The sequence below is a fragment of the Phocoena phocoena genome, chromosome 17 (assembly GCF_963924675.1).
Source record: "Phocoena phocoena chromosome 17, mPhoPho1.1, whole genome shotgun sequence".
In the NCBI taxonomy this organism is placed as follows: Eukaryota; Metazoa; Chordata; class Mammalia; order Artiodactyla; family Phocoenidae; genus Phocoena; species Phocoena phocoena.
Window position 1 is genome coordinate 47,260,672 of NC_089235.1, and position 14,022 is coordinate 47,274,693.

The 14,022-nt window shown below is 46.1% G+C and overlaps 1 pseudogene; it reads right to left on the bottom strand.

Annotated features, from left to right (window-relative positions):
* Positions 1 to 1,583: 1,583 nt before the first annotated feature.
* On the bottom strand, positions 1,584 to 1,960 carry LOC136137275 (protein yippee-like 5 pseudogene; annotated as a pseudogene).
* Positions 1,961 to 14,022: the final 12,062 nt, after the last annotated feature.

Here is a 14,022-nt window from a genome sequence, read left to right on the forward strand (position 1 = left end):
AAGCCCAAATGCCACAATGAAGAGACCTCGCGCTGCAACAAAAGATCCCGCATGCCTCAACTAAGACCCGATGCAGCCAAGAAAATAAATAAAATAAATAAATAAAATAAATAAATATTTTAAAAAAATAAAGTGAACACATCTCGTAAGAATTGTGATCAGCCCTGAGAGAGACATGGCCTGAGGGGGAGGAAAGCAGTACGTTACACACCCTGCTGATAAACAGAGTTAGAGAAAAAAATTCATTAGCTTTAAAAACTAGTGATTAACTTGGTTGAGGCCATTTCTGTAGTCTTCAGTCTCCCTCTCCCCCATGCCCTCTCTTCTCTGTGTCCAAAATGGAACTTGAGATTGATGTACAGGTCAGAAAGCCCAGCCGCTCTAATCCACAACGTCACCAGGCAGCAAGGGCAAGGGTGGAATATCATAATTCACTAAGAAAAGTCTTCTGTGCTCTCCGGGCAGGATGATTCCATGTCTGAGGCCTAGGTAAACTCCCTTCAAACTAAAGATGTTAAAGATGCAGTCTGTATATCAAAGCCATTGTTGTTGTTTTGTTTTTTTTAACATCCAACTATTACTTTGTTTATGTTACTATGCTTAATTTACATGGAAAAGACAACCAAGCAGTTCTGCCCCATATCAGGAAATGTTTCCAATCAACACCAATTATGTGGTGACAAATAACTAGGAATGGTGACATCTTTGGATCAAGACTGACAAGGAAGAATGGGCTCATCTCCAACAAGAATATGGCACAATGGCCAGCACAAACCATACTAACACTGAACCTTTAGCACTGGTCACAAATTCGAATCTCTTCTCTGAAGCTAGCAAATCAACTGAAATACCTGGGTTAAAAAAAAGTTTTTAAATGAAGCCCGACGGGCTTCCCTGGTGGCGCAGTGGTTGAGAGTCCGCCTGCCAATGCAGGGGACACGGGTTCGTGCCCCGGTATGGGAGGATCCCACATGCCGCGGAGCGGCTGGGCCCGTGAGCCATGGCCGCTGAGCCTGCGTGTCCGGAGCCTGTGCTCCGCAACGGGAGAGGCCACAGCTGTGGGAGGCCCGCGTACCGCAAAAAAAAAAAAAAAAAAAAAAAATGAAGCCCGAATTAATTTAAGAACCATGCTCTTGACACATTTTCCTTTCAGAATTTACATAAAACACTTTTTCACTCTGATAGCCCAGGGTTTTTTCCTCACATAGCCCACCATGTAGCTGCAGATAGACTGTTCTGCCTCAAGATGTAAACATAGGGGGAAAAAAATTAACGACATCTGCGTAATATTCTCTCTACACACTGCTGTTGGATGGGAAATAGATAATTAAAAAAAGAAAGAAAGGAAGGGAGGAAGGAAGGAAGGAAGGAAGGAAGGAAGGAAGGAAGGAAGGAAGGAAGAAAGAAAGAGAAAGAAAGAAAGAAAAAGAAAGAAAGAAAGAAAAGTTCCATTATAGATTCTCACAACCTCTTGTTCCACAGTTCATGAATCTTACACTGATGCTAAGGTGACAATGTATGTAAGTGGACTTTTGTTTTCAGTGAAGAAGACCTGGGAAAAAGATGGATTTATCTCTTTTTCTTCAAGAGTTATCAGATGGTGCATGCTCCCCAAAGCCCTCACTTTCTCGAACTAGAGCACTTTCTAGGATCACACGGCCTTCCTTATAACGCTGGGTGTCTTCAGTGGCAAACTCATGGATCCATCCCAGTTTGCTATTGCAGTTTTTGCAGCTCCCATCTCGAACCATGTGGCAGCCAGTGAGCATGACCCGGTCTTGAACTTCACTGTACTGCAGGTTAACTACCTTGTTAAAAGGTAGTTAAAAAGAAATGCTCTGCCAGTGGCGCCTGTGAATTGAGTGGAGATGAGTTCTGAGTGGTTGGTCGGGATTGTATCGCAGTTTGCACAGGAAAACACATGGGTACCACCGATATGATCAAGGAAAATCCTGCCCATTTTTATAGCTGAAGTTCTAAAAACCCCGAGCAGCTGCGAGATCCAAGGCCACCAGCGGCTCTTCGGTCTTCGGCTGAGATGAAGCCTCAAAGCCATTGTTACTTTCATGAGTGGCAAGTTGCAAAGAGATGCGTTGAATTGGTTATAATAAAATTTCTGCCAGAAGAAGCTCTGTGTAAGGCTCCATTCATGTAAAAACTCCTGCCCACGCCAGAGAAGATGCCTGAATGCTATGGCATTGTTAGCAGCAAGTGGAGAAGAGAAACCTCTGCAGACAGCAGTCACCAAGTTGTCATTATCTTTGAACTTCCTAAATTTTTTCTGACCCCCAACATCATCATCATCTAAATAAAAGTTGACTCACCCAACACTTCTTTTTTTTAACATATATATTCTTTTTCATATTCTTTTCCATTATGATTTGTCACAGAATATTGAATATAGTTCCCTGTGCTATAAGTAGGATCTTGTTGTTTATCCATTCTGCACACAATAGTTTGCCTCTGTTAATCCCAAACTCCCATTCTTTTCCTCCCCTCCCCCCTACCTTGGCAACCACAAGTCTGTTCTCTATGTCTGTGAGTCTGTTTTTTTTCATAGATACATTGATTTGCATTGTATTTTAGATTCCACATATACGTGCTATCGTATGGTATTTGTCTTTCTCTCTCTGAATTACTTCACTTAGTATGAAAATCTCTAGGTCCATCCATGTTGCTGCAAATGGCATTATTTCATTCTTTTTTATGGCTGAGTAGTACTCCACTGTACATATGTACCCCATCTTCTTTATCCATTCATCTGTCAATAGACATTTAGGTTGTTTCCATTGGCTATTGTGAATTGTGCTGCTGTGAACATAGAGGTGCATGTATCTTTTCAAATTATAGTTTTGTCTGGGTAAATGCCTAAGAATGGGATTGCTGGATTGTGTGGCAACTCTATTTTTAGTTTTTTGAGGAACATCCATATTGTTTTCCATAGTTCACCCAACACTTCTTAGCAACAACGACAAAATGATTAAGCCTGGGGAGTGGGGCTAAACCGGAAAGGCTCATTTCTTCTGATTTCTAACATCATCACCATTTCAGTGAAAGTTAGCCCAGCAAACACCTCTCCAAAGAAATGCATAAGCTTGGGGGTGGAGAGTGGGGAGAGAGGGATTAAAATGAAAGGAGTTGTAGAGAAAGAAAGGAGTGTTCATGGTGCATCCAGCCCAGCAGAATCCATTCACTGGCTGACTGATGACAGAAGAGCTCTATTTTCTCTTAAGATCTTTTGAATGCGAAACATTATTTTGTATAATTTTTGGCAAAATTCCATTATAACAAATAACTGGAATATCCCATTGGACTTAAGGTGGGATGTTAGCTCTGGAAGGACAGTGGAAAGGGGCTACATGCTCTGTGTCTGCTTCTGAGGGACCTGATGCTAAGAGCAACGTTGATAGAAAAAAAATGCCATGTCTTATATTGTAAGCCTGCAATCAAACCAAAGTAACTAGAAGAGAAAAAACAATAGGCTAACAGTAATTCACTTACAACCTCTCTTTTTTTCTTTCATAAAGTTTTTTTTTTTCTCATCACTGAGTTTTCCCCCTTTTCATCCTTACCACTCCACAGGACTATGTTGAAAATAAATTTAGGCAGGATTCACATTCTATTTTCAGAATCTCCAGATGTTTTCAACAAGGTAGTACAAACTGATAAAATGCTAGTACTAAGTGTTTCAAAAGGAAAGGTCATGTGAAGAAAAATTGTACAGTATTTCCCCAACCCTTAGACGCTCTTACTTTGGACAACAAAGGGAAGAAGGGAGGGGTAACCTCTGTTAAAACCCTACTGTGGGGCTTCCCTGGTGGCGCAGTGGTTGAGAGTCCGCCTGCCGATGCAGGGGACACAGGTTCGAGCCCTGGTCTGGGAAGATCCCACATGCCACGGAGCAACTAGGCCCGTGAGCCACAACTACTGAGCCTGCGCGTCTGGAGCCTGTGCTCCACAACAAGAGAGGCCACGATAGTGAGAGGCCCGCGCACCGCGATGAAGAGGGGCCCCCGCTTGCCGCAACTAGAGAAAGCCCTCGCACAGAAACGAAGACCCAAAACAGCCAAAAATAAATAAAGAATTATTTAAAAAAAAAAAAAAAAACCCTACTGTGTGTCAGACACCTGTGCTGACTGCTTTATAAGCACTGTGTTATTTCATTTTCATGAAAACTCTGCAAGGTAGAGATTGTTATTCCTTTTCATTAATGAAGAGCCTGATACCCAAAGGTGATGAAAATCACGAGGTCAAAGGGGATGCAGCTGGGTTTAAACCCAAGTCCACATGGTTTCAAAGACTTTACTTCTCCATGGTATCACTATACACCCAAGAGAATGAGTAAGTCTGTGACCAGCATATCCAGACATCTCACAGGTATGTTTTATTCCTATAAAGAATGAGGGGATTTGGCCTGGAGGCAGGGAGACTAACCAGGAGACAACGACAGCAATTTAGGAGAGAAGAAATGTCTTGAATAAACAGCTCTTTATAACAAGTGAGACACAATATCTTCTGAGACAGATTTTTATCCTGAAAGTGAAAGCCAATCCACTGGAAAAAAGAGAGGAAGACAACAGGTGAAGGGCCTTTTTGTCATGAATTGTGTGAAAAGCTAGTGGTGGCGGGAGCCTACATGCATTTTGTGAACAAGAAGAAGGTATAAAGCACTCCAGTACCCACCCACGGGGCCCCAGCCAGATAGAGGTCTGGATACATGTAGACAATCCCTGGAAAACTCCAAGAAGAACACTCAAGAGGTACCTGAGAGACAGTGTTTGGAGAAATCAAACATCTCAGGGCCTCCTGGATTTACTAAGCTCCAACACAAACCCACCATTCTCTGCCTTTTTGTCCTGAGGAGGCGCACTTAAGAGATCATGTCACCTCACGTATGTGTACATAGTGTTTAAAAGGTAAAAATAGTGCTGGGAAGGCTAGAAGTAAAACCACCTCTTTCTCTCCTACTAAGGAAGGCAGCTTAAAACTCCAGAGAATTCTAGAGAATGCAAGGATGTTATCTGCTCTGATTTATTAATATCACTGCAAGTATTGCAAATCATTGGCAGGTGTCGATACTTTATTATTAATAACAAGTACCTGTGACTCCTGTCAGTTCTGTTTATGATGCCCCTTCCTTCTTTCCTTCCTTCCTTCCTTCCTTCCTTCCTCCTTCCTCCCTTCCTTCCTTCCTCCCTCCCTCCCTCCCTCCCTCTCTCCCTCTCTCCCTCTCTCCCTCTCTCCCTCTCTCCCTCCCTCTCTCTCTCTCTCTCTCTCTCTCTCTCTCTTTCTCTCTTTCTTTCTTACCAGGGATTGAACCTGTGCCCCCTGCAGTGGAAACAAATATAAACAATATTAACTTCTCACCTCCAACATGTTTACTTCCAAATGGAAAAATCCTTTCTTTATGTGAATAAAGGTGACCATGGAGGCCCAGAGTGTTCTCTTTCAGGGAACTTGTGAAGAGAAGACAGAGAAACGCATGGTGCAAACCATACATTCAGTTTGATTCCAAAAGATTCAGATGCAGATGAGAATAAATATTCCACCATTGATCTATTTTTTTCTCTGTGATTATTCCTTAGAGTCAGTGTAATCTAGAGGTTTTCACTCATTATGGTGGACTCCAATCATCTGATGATGGGAAGAATCAAAGCCTCTATTTCCTGGAATACTACATAAAACTTCTCTGGAAACATAATATCTCTGCTTCTTACTAACCGGAATGTGGTATTTTAAAGTCAGAAGTCCACATGCGTATCAAGAAACCCTATGATACAAGACACTTTTTAATCCAAACCTGTAAAAGCAGGATCTCCTTAAGACAAACCAAGGGTTCAAGCAAAATACCATGTTGCTACCAGAGACCTGGAGAGAAACAGGAAGTCTTTTAAGTACAACGGAAAAACAACTCACAAACCTCAGAGCAACTATTTTAAAGAAATATTTAGAAGCTCTAGGAAAGCGCTTGTCTCCTGCTGGGAAGCTCACTGGACCCCATCAGCTCCTGCTTCCAATAAATAATGCTGGGATTGTGTCTGGAAGAACAAACATGAGACTGAGCACACACAGGAACGGTATAGCTTTGATGTCTGAGTGTTTTCACACAGTAACACGTGAGTGAGCAGACATTTGGTTCCATTCTAGGCAAGCTCTTCTCATCAGACCATTGAAAACTGCCCAGGATTCAACAGCCACTCCTACCATGGACAGATGCTTCCTTTTATGGAATGCTCAGAGGAAATCACCTGGTTTTGATGTGGTTTGAGTTTGATCCTGTGAAACCATCAGAACTTCCCACCAGAGATAAATGAGGAGATTCTGGCCTTTATCAGTATGTGTGATGAACACAGGTGTCCTGGCTGTACTTGCCAACCCTCCTTCTATTTTTATCCATCTCCCTACATGTGACTACTTTTGACCTACTCTGAGCTCAGACCCCTGATCTGTTAGAGTGACTCTGTCAGTCTTTCTTTCAAAATGGACAGGCAACAAAATGAATTTAACCTAGAAGCAGCAGATCAGCCAGGGAAATGAAAACATCAGAAGTTATCTAATCACAGCCACAGCCATTCAGGGCTCTGTCTTATCTGCTGGGTAATAAAAATGGGATGTTCCTAAACTTGAAGGGCATCCAATCAAATAAGTGAAGTTGTTGCTTACCTCTGGCTCTTGGGGGGATTTCTATGTAGTTTAACCCGTGTATACCAACTACAAAATATTGGCATGGGTTTGAAACACCTATGTTCTAGGAAAGGTTTTTTTGGCGGGGGGCAGGGGTGGGCAGGGGGAAGTTTGTCTTGACAGAAAGCGAAAAATAAAACACAAACGTCTTTGAGAACAAGGATTGTTAAGAGGGCAGTAGAAAAAAAGGAATGGGGAGAAAAGAATATCTCCTCTGAAGCCGAGGTAGCTTTTCCAGAAAAGTCGGGTTTAGTCTCAGCTTAAGAACACTTTTAAAAAGCTTGGACAGCTCAGAAGTGCTGTTTAGGGAACTGAAAACCAAGTGAGCCAAGAACAACACTTCTTTAAAAAATCCTGGCAAAGGCTAAAGAGGATAAAGAGCTGGTTTTGCATAGTTTTGGAGACACGATAACGAAGCAGAGGCATCTTCTCCCCAAAGGCACTGAAATCCTAAGGCATCAATGGGTCAGTTGCAGGGAGAGAGGGTAGGGGCGGGGGTAAGGGATATTTCTCTCTCAAAGTCTCCCAGGGCACTCACCTCTCTCTGCTCCACCCCATTACACCATTCACCCTTCCTCCCTCCTGGAACCCCAGGGGGCAGCACTTCTTAAGAGCCCCCAGGGACCATCTCTGCAGCCCAGATTCTTCCCAGAGCCTGGCAAATTCTGGGAGCAGAAGCTGGGCTTGCAAGGCCATGGCAGGTGCGGTGGGACCTAGAAGGATTAGTAAGTATATATCTGGTTCTGCCGAAGGGAGAGTCGTTCCTCCCCCTGGAAGCCTGAGCTTCCTGGTCCTGGACAAGGACCCTCCCCCACGTGGCAGAAACTGGTAGCTCTTCCCCAAACCAGTTTTCTAGTCATCCTGGGCACAACCAGATGACATTTTCCAGCGTAATTAGGCCATGTGACTACTTTCTGGAAAGTGGGCACGAGAAGGGCACCATACCCAGGTATGTCCCTGTAGTGGAATGCAGTGTCCCCCAGAATTCATGTCCACCCAGAACCTCAGAATGTAATTAAAAGAAAACTTTTTCTATGCCCACAGAATACTTTTGATACCAAATGTGTGTGGGATGGTGGTTCCCAAACCAACAAATTCTCCAGTTCTCAGTGGACACCAACTGGGTGTCCTCTAAGTTAACTCAATTCTAATACTAACTACCTGGAATGAGCACAGACGCCACAGCTTAAGGGCTCAGTCCCCCAATACTGTCCCCCACTTCAGATACCAATTGCAAGTCCCAGGTTGTCACCTGTACTGCTGACCAACCAGCTATGAATCAGGGGCTCCCATGACCCTCTCCTCAGCTTCGAATATTTGTTAGAATGGCTCATAGGACCTACTTATATCTACTGGTTTACTGTAAAGGATATAATAAAGGATACAGGTGAACAGCCAGATGAAGTGGTACATAGGTTGAGGTCTGGACGGTCCCAAGTGCAGGAGCTTTTGCCCCCATGGAGTTGGAGTGCAACACCCTCCCGGCACATGGATGTGTTCACCAACCCGGAAGCTCTCCAAACCCTGTATTTTAGGGATTTTGATGGAGACTTCATCATGTAGGCATGATCCATCATCACTTCATCTCCAGTCCCTCTCCCCTGCCCAGAGGAATGGGGATGGGACTGAAAACTCCAAGCTTCTAATCATGACTTGGACTTTCTGGTGACCAGCCCCCATTCGGAATCATCCAGTTGCCCAACAAGAGTCACCTCATTAGAACAAACGATGCTCCTGTCACCCAGGAAATTCCTAGAGAGTTAGGAGCTCTGTGTCAGGAACTGGGGGCAGAGACCAAATATTTAGTTCTATGTCACTGTGACCTTATTTGGAAGAAACATCTTTACAGATGTAATTAAGGCAAGGATCTTGAGATGAGATCCTCCTGGATTAGAGTGAGTCCTAAATCTAATGACAAGTATCCTTGTAAGACAGCACAGGAGAAGACAGACACACAGGGGAGAAGGGCGTGTAAACACAGGCAGAGATTGAAGTGATGCCTCTGTAAGTCAAGGAATGCTAAGGATTGGTAGACGCCCCCCAAAACTAGGAGAGGGGCATGGAAAAGATTTTTCTGCAGAGCTTCCGGAAGGAATCAACTCTGCTGACACCCTGATTTTGGATTTCAGGTCTCCAGAACCGTGAGAGAACACATTTTTCTTCTTTTAAGCCGCCCAGGTTGTGGTAATTTGTTACAGCAGCTCTAGGATAAGCTCCTCCCACGTACAACTTTCCTGCTCTTTCCCCGTCAGGCTGGCTGGCGTGAAGACAATTGCTCGGGTCATCTTGCTGAGGCCAAAGGAGCCTCAAGATGGAATGAGCCTAGATTCCTGAATCACTGCTAAGAAGGGACAGGAACACCTGTGGGGCAGAGGCCACGTTAACTGTGGTAAACCTCTGTTTTCTGGATTTAACTGTTATAGCGGCTGGTCAAAGCGATCTTCAATACCCTCCGTCCATCGCCACCATCACCACCATGCATAAAGCAATAAACTGACATGCTAGTTTGCATGGTGGTCCTGCGGAATTTATCATTCTAGTCACTCACTGAACACGCTGATAAGTCCTGTTGTCAGAACTGGGAAGCTGAGAATCAGACCCTCTCCCTCCAGATAAACAAAACAAAACAAACCTGGGGGCCAGGGGCCCAGCCTGCACTCTGCCAGCACCTTGCGGGTACGCCCATCAGCGCTTGTCTCTCCTGGTTGCACCAGTAGAGGCCTGAAGCAGGAAGGATACGTAAACCCAGGGCGAGTTCCCCATTTCTGCCCCTCCTGGGTGGAAGCACACAACATGTGGCTGAGAGGCGTCCTCCAGTCCAAGAGGAAACCCCTTGCCCGCTGTGGGGCTGGGCAGGGAAAGTGGCAGCAGGCTGGTCCGGAGGACAGGAGAGGAAGCATGAAGCCAGGGAGGATGGGCCCGGAGCTGGAGTATCCGAGAGGCAGGCTGGGCTCCACTGCCCAGGGCTCCAGCTGCCTCAGCTCTTGTCACCATGCACAGTATAAGTGGCCCTCTCTAGGGAGCCTGGCCAGGTAGACTTGATCTGTGGTGGTGTGACAAGGCCCCTGCCCATCCCAGCACTGAGCTCCTTGGAGGCAGGAATGCATTCTGTGGACACTCTGCCCCTGGCCTCTGTAGATCGTGGGAGCTGTGGTGGTGGATGATTCTGGAACAGGAGGCTAAGGTCAGATTGTGAAATGCTCTGGATGCCATGAGACGTTTGGGCCCCGCCCTGTGGACAGTGGGGGTGACTCTTAGTAGTGGGTTTTAAGATCTGCGTTTTAGAATATTATCCCTGGGGACGGTGACTGCACAGAGTAAGACCACAATAAACACTTGTGTGTAGCCAAAGGAAAGCAAAATTCGATATTAATGCTCATCACGTAACATGTTTCAGTCTCTCTCTCTTACACACACACGTGTCCCCGCCCCTGTCCGACCCTAAAAGCCAGGACGTTATGTGGATGTCTGGTTTCCAATGGGCTCCCTAGACAGCGGGCTGGATGCAGCGTTCTGCTGTCATAGAATTCGCCAGTGAAGACAGAGCTCACGGGTAAGGATTGAAGTGCCCCCTCTGCTGTCAGAAAAAGGTTACTGCAACCACACAGATAAGGCCACGTCATCCTCAGTTTGTGCTCCATGAATGTAGGCACCCACCTGTGGGCAGGGGTGCCAGCCAGGGGCACTGCCTACCAGCTACTGTGGAGGAGGTTTCAGCCCAGTGACGTTTCCCTGGAATCCAGGTGTGGGGCTCCCCCCACCCCAAGCCCGCTATCCATTTTACTTCCTTTCCTTCCTTCTTTTTTCTGGCTCTGAGAATGTTCTTGGGAGCCTGTGGTCCAGAGAAGTCTTGGAGGGTCATTTGTGCCAGCAATAAATCCCTCCATTCCTGCAGGGAAGTCGAGGGAGAGTCCTGGGTAGTTCACTGGGTTGAGTCCATTCCTATTGGCCCAGCCCAAAGATCTGCCCAGGGAGTGAGACAAAAATAGCAGCAGATACTGTCCCTGCCCAGAGAGGTGACAGTTCCCAGAGAAGGTGACAATGGGTTATGGGTCAACGTGACAACAGGTCAGGACAGGATTTAGCTTAGGGCCTGAGAAACTTAGGACAGTGGACCATGAGGAAATAGAGAGACTGGCCGGGAGGGCAGAGAAGCCTGAGAAAATGTAATGGAAAGGATGGGGCTCCAGGTAAGCATCTTAAGAACGGGTGGTGGGGCTTCCCTGGTGGTGCAGTGGTTGAGAATCTGCCTGCTAATGCAGGGGACACCGGTTCGAGCCCTGGTCTGGGAGGATCCCACGTGCCGCGGAGCAACTAGGCCCGTGAGCCACAACTACTGAGCCTGCGCGTCTGGAGCCTGTGCGCCGCAACAAGAGAGGCTGCGATAGTGAGAGGCCCGCGCACCGTGATGAAGAGCAGCCCCCGCTTGCCACAACTAGAGAAAGCCCTCGCACAGAAACGAAGACCCAACACAGCAAAAATAAATAAATAAAGTAATAAACTCCTACCCAACATCTTAAAAAAAAAAAGAACGGTGACATCCAAGCTGCCCATGGTCCAACTAGAGGAGGGGTCAGAATGAACCAAATGGGGACAAAAATCCACCCAACAGAAACCCAGAGTTCCTCAAATTCCAACTCCTTCCCCTGGCCGAGGCTCAGACTCTGGCCCCATCAACCTTTCCCGACCTTCTGCCGCCCTCTCTGCAGGCCTTACAGGCCTCATTCCTACCTCTGCTCTGCCTCGGTTGCTCCGTTGCCTCCCCTCCATCCTCTGACACCCTCTGGGAGGAACCCTCTCCCGCCGCCTGGCTGGGCCTTCAGACAGTGTGTGCCAGCAGCGTCCACACCTCAACTTCTGCTCCTAAGGCAGTCCATCCCCAGGGGAGCAGGTCTTCAGGGCCTTTTCTCCAGGCAGATCAAAAGCAGAAGGGGACTTTGATGAGCCCGGTTCCTGGAAATAAACAAGGAGGACAGGGGTTCAAACGGCCCCCAGGGACTACCCTGGGAGTGGACACTGGGCTGGAGTCAGGAGCATGGGACAGGAAAACCAGTAACAGATCTCACTGGTAACTGCCACAAACCATTCCAGGATACTAAGCATGCCAGGAGGTCGTTTTTTTTTGTTTTTTTTTAAAGACTTTGATGTGCACCATTTTTAAAGTCTTTATTGAATTTGTTGCAATATTGCTTCTGTTTTATGTTTTGGTTTTTTGGCCACGAGGCATGTGGGATCTTAGCTCCCTGACCAGGGATCGAACTCACTCCCCCTGCATCGGAAGGCGAAGTCTTAACCACTGGACCACCAGGGAAGTCCCAGGAGGTCACATTTTATTAATCAAATCCAATCTATCAAGCTTCTTACTGAGGTGGGGAAAAGCCTGAAGTCAATGCTTTTGGAGGCTCCCTTCACTCATTCTGTGCAAGAAACCTTGGCACGCACTTAGTTCAGAGGAAAACAGATGAGCCGTCTATGTGATGCCTATGCTGAGTGCTGGTCAGCGAACTCGGCAGTCGCTCCTGGAGGGTCCCAGTTCCTCCAAGGGGACATCCGCCCCACACCCTAGAAACTTTGGCCCATTGGCCTCGAGCATCAAAACTCCAGTTTGGGGGCCTGTCTTTCCCAGCAATCCCACAACCTCGACCATCCCAAGACAAAATAGCACATCATCACTTAATGGGCTTAGAAGTTCCAAACTGGCAACCAGCCAACATAAAGGGTTTATGGTCCTGTGAATTAGATGTCAAAAGTTAAAAATCAGGACATTGGATACAGAAATCTAGATTTCCATGGAGAGTGATGATATTATATCACATTGTGAGTGTACTTAATGCCACTGAATTGTATACTTAAAATGGTTAAATGGTAAAATTTTATGTATATTTTACCACAATAAAAAAATGTATAAAAGGTCTAGATTTCCTGCTTCTTTGAAAAATTAGAATACTGGGCAAAGTACATGAGGAATCTCTTTGTAGTATTTCCTATAATTGTATGTGAATCTATAATTATCTCAAGAAACATTTCGATTAAAAAATGTAAAAAAAAAAACCCAAAAACTATTCCACAAAATTGTCTTCCCACACAGCAACATTAGCACCTTGGCCATCTCTGCTCATTTCCTATACACGAGACTTGTTTCCTTTATAGGATCTGCCCAACTCTTCGTGTAGACATTTGGGTTTGAGACCCTGGACTCTTCCAAAAGAATCTTAAGGTTAAAGAAAGTATGGTTTCCAGGGTGGCCGGCACACCCTCCCTATATGTTACCTCCTCCCCGGGGAAGAGAGCCTGGATGTCAGGAATGCAGGGATCCAGCAGCCTTCCTTGGATCCCTGACCTCTCCATGGGCTCAGGTCTTTCCTTATGTGGGCATCCATCAGCTGCTCACTAGTCACTTGCATGGAAAGCCTGTCCTTTGAGTCTGTCTCAGGAGACAGCAAAGACCAGGAGTCCCAGGCAGTGGTCAGACCAAAACGAGCAGGGAGAGAGGGGTGCGGGACGTGCGGGAGAGGAAAGAAGGTGGGGTCCCCAGCGCCCAGAGGCTGGCAGTGGGAATCCTGGGGAGGAAACCCAGGTTTAGTAATTGGACCCTGTTCTGGGTTGAATTGTAACCCTCTCCCACACAAACCCAGTTCACATGTCCTAACCCCTAGGACTTGTGAACGTGACCTTATTTGGAAATAGGGTTGTCGGGGAGGTAATAGTTAAGATAGGTCATTCCGGTAGGCCCTATTCCACTATGACTGATGTACTTATAAAAGGGGGAAATTTGGACACAGAGACACACACACAGGGAGAATGCCAGGTGACGATGAACGCAGAAATGGGGAGATGCTTCTATAACCCAAGGAATGGCAAAGATGGCTAGCAAACCACCAGAAGCGAGGGGAGAGGCCTGGAACTGATTCTCCTTCACAGCCTTTGTTAGGAACAAATCCTGCCAACACCTTGACCTCAGATATCTGATCTCCAGAACTATGAGACAATACATTTCTGTTGTTTCAGCCACCCAGTCTATGGTACTTTGTTACAGCAGCCCTGGCAAACAAATACAGACTGATCCCAAGTAGTTCTGGGATGGGCCCTTCCCCTTTCCTGCCCTGAAATGACCTTTAAAAGTGAACAAGATGGTCTATGTTCAGTGGAGAGGAAAGAGATATTTCTAGACAAGAGAAGTAACGCGAGCAGAAACAGGCATTGACAGGAGGCTATTGCGACGGGGAGGGAGGTGGGAGTTAAGATAATAATGCTGACTAACTTTTCTCCAGCACCTCCTGTGTCAAACATCCTTAAAACAAGTTGGTTTGAGGTAAGTATTAGTATCATGCTCATTTT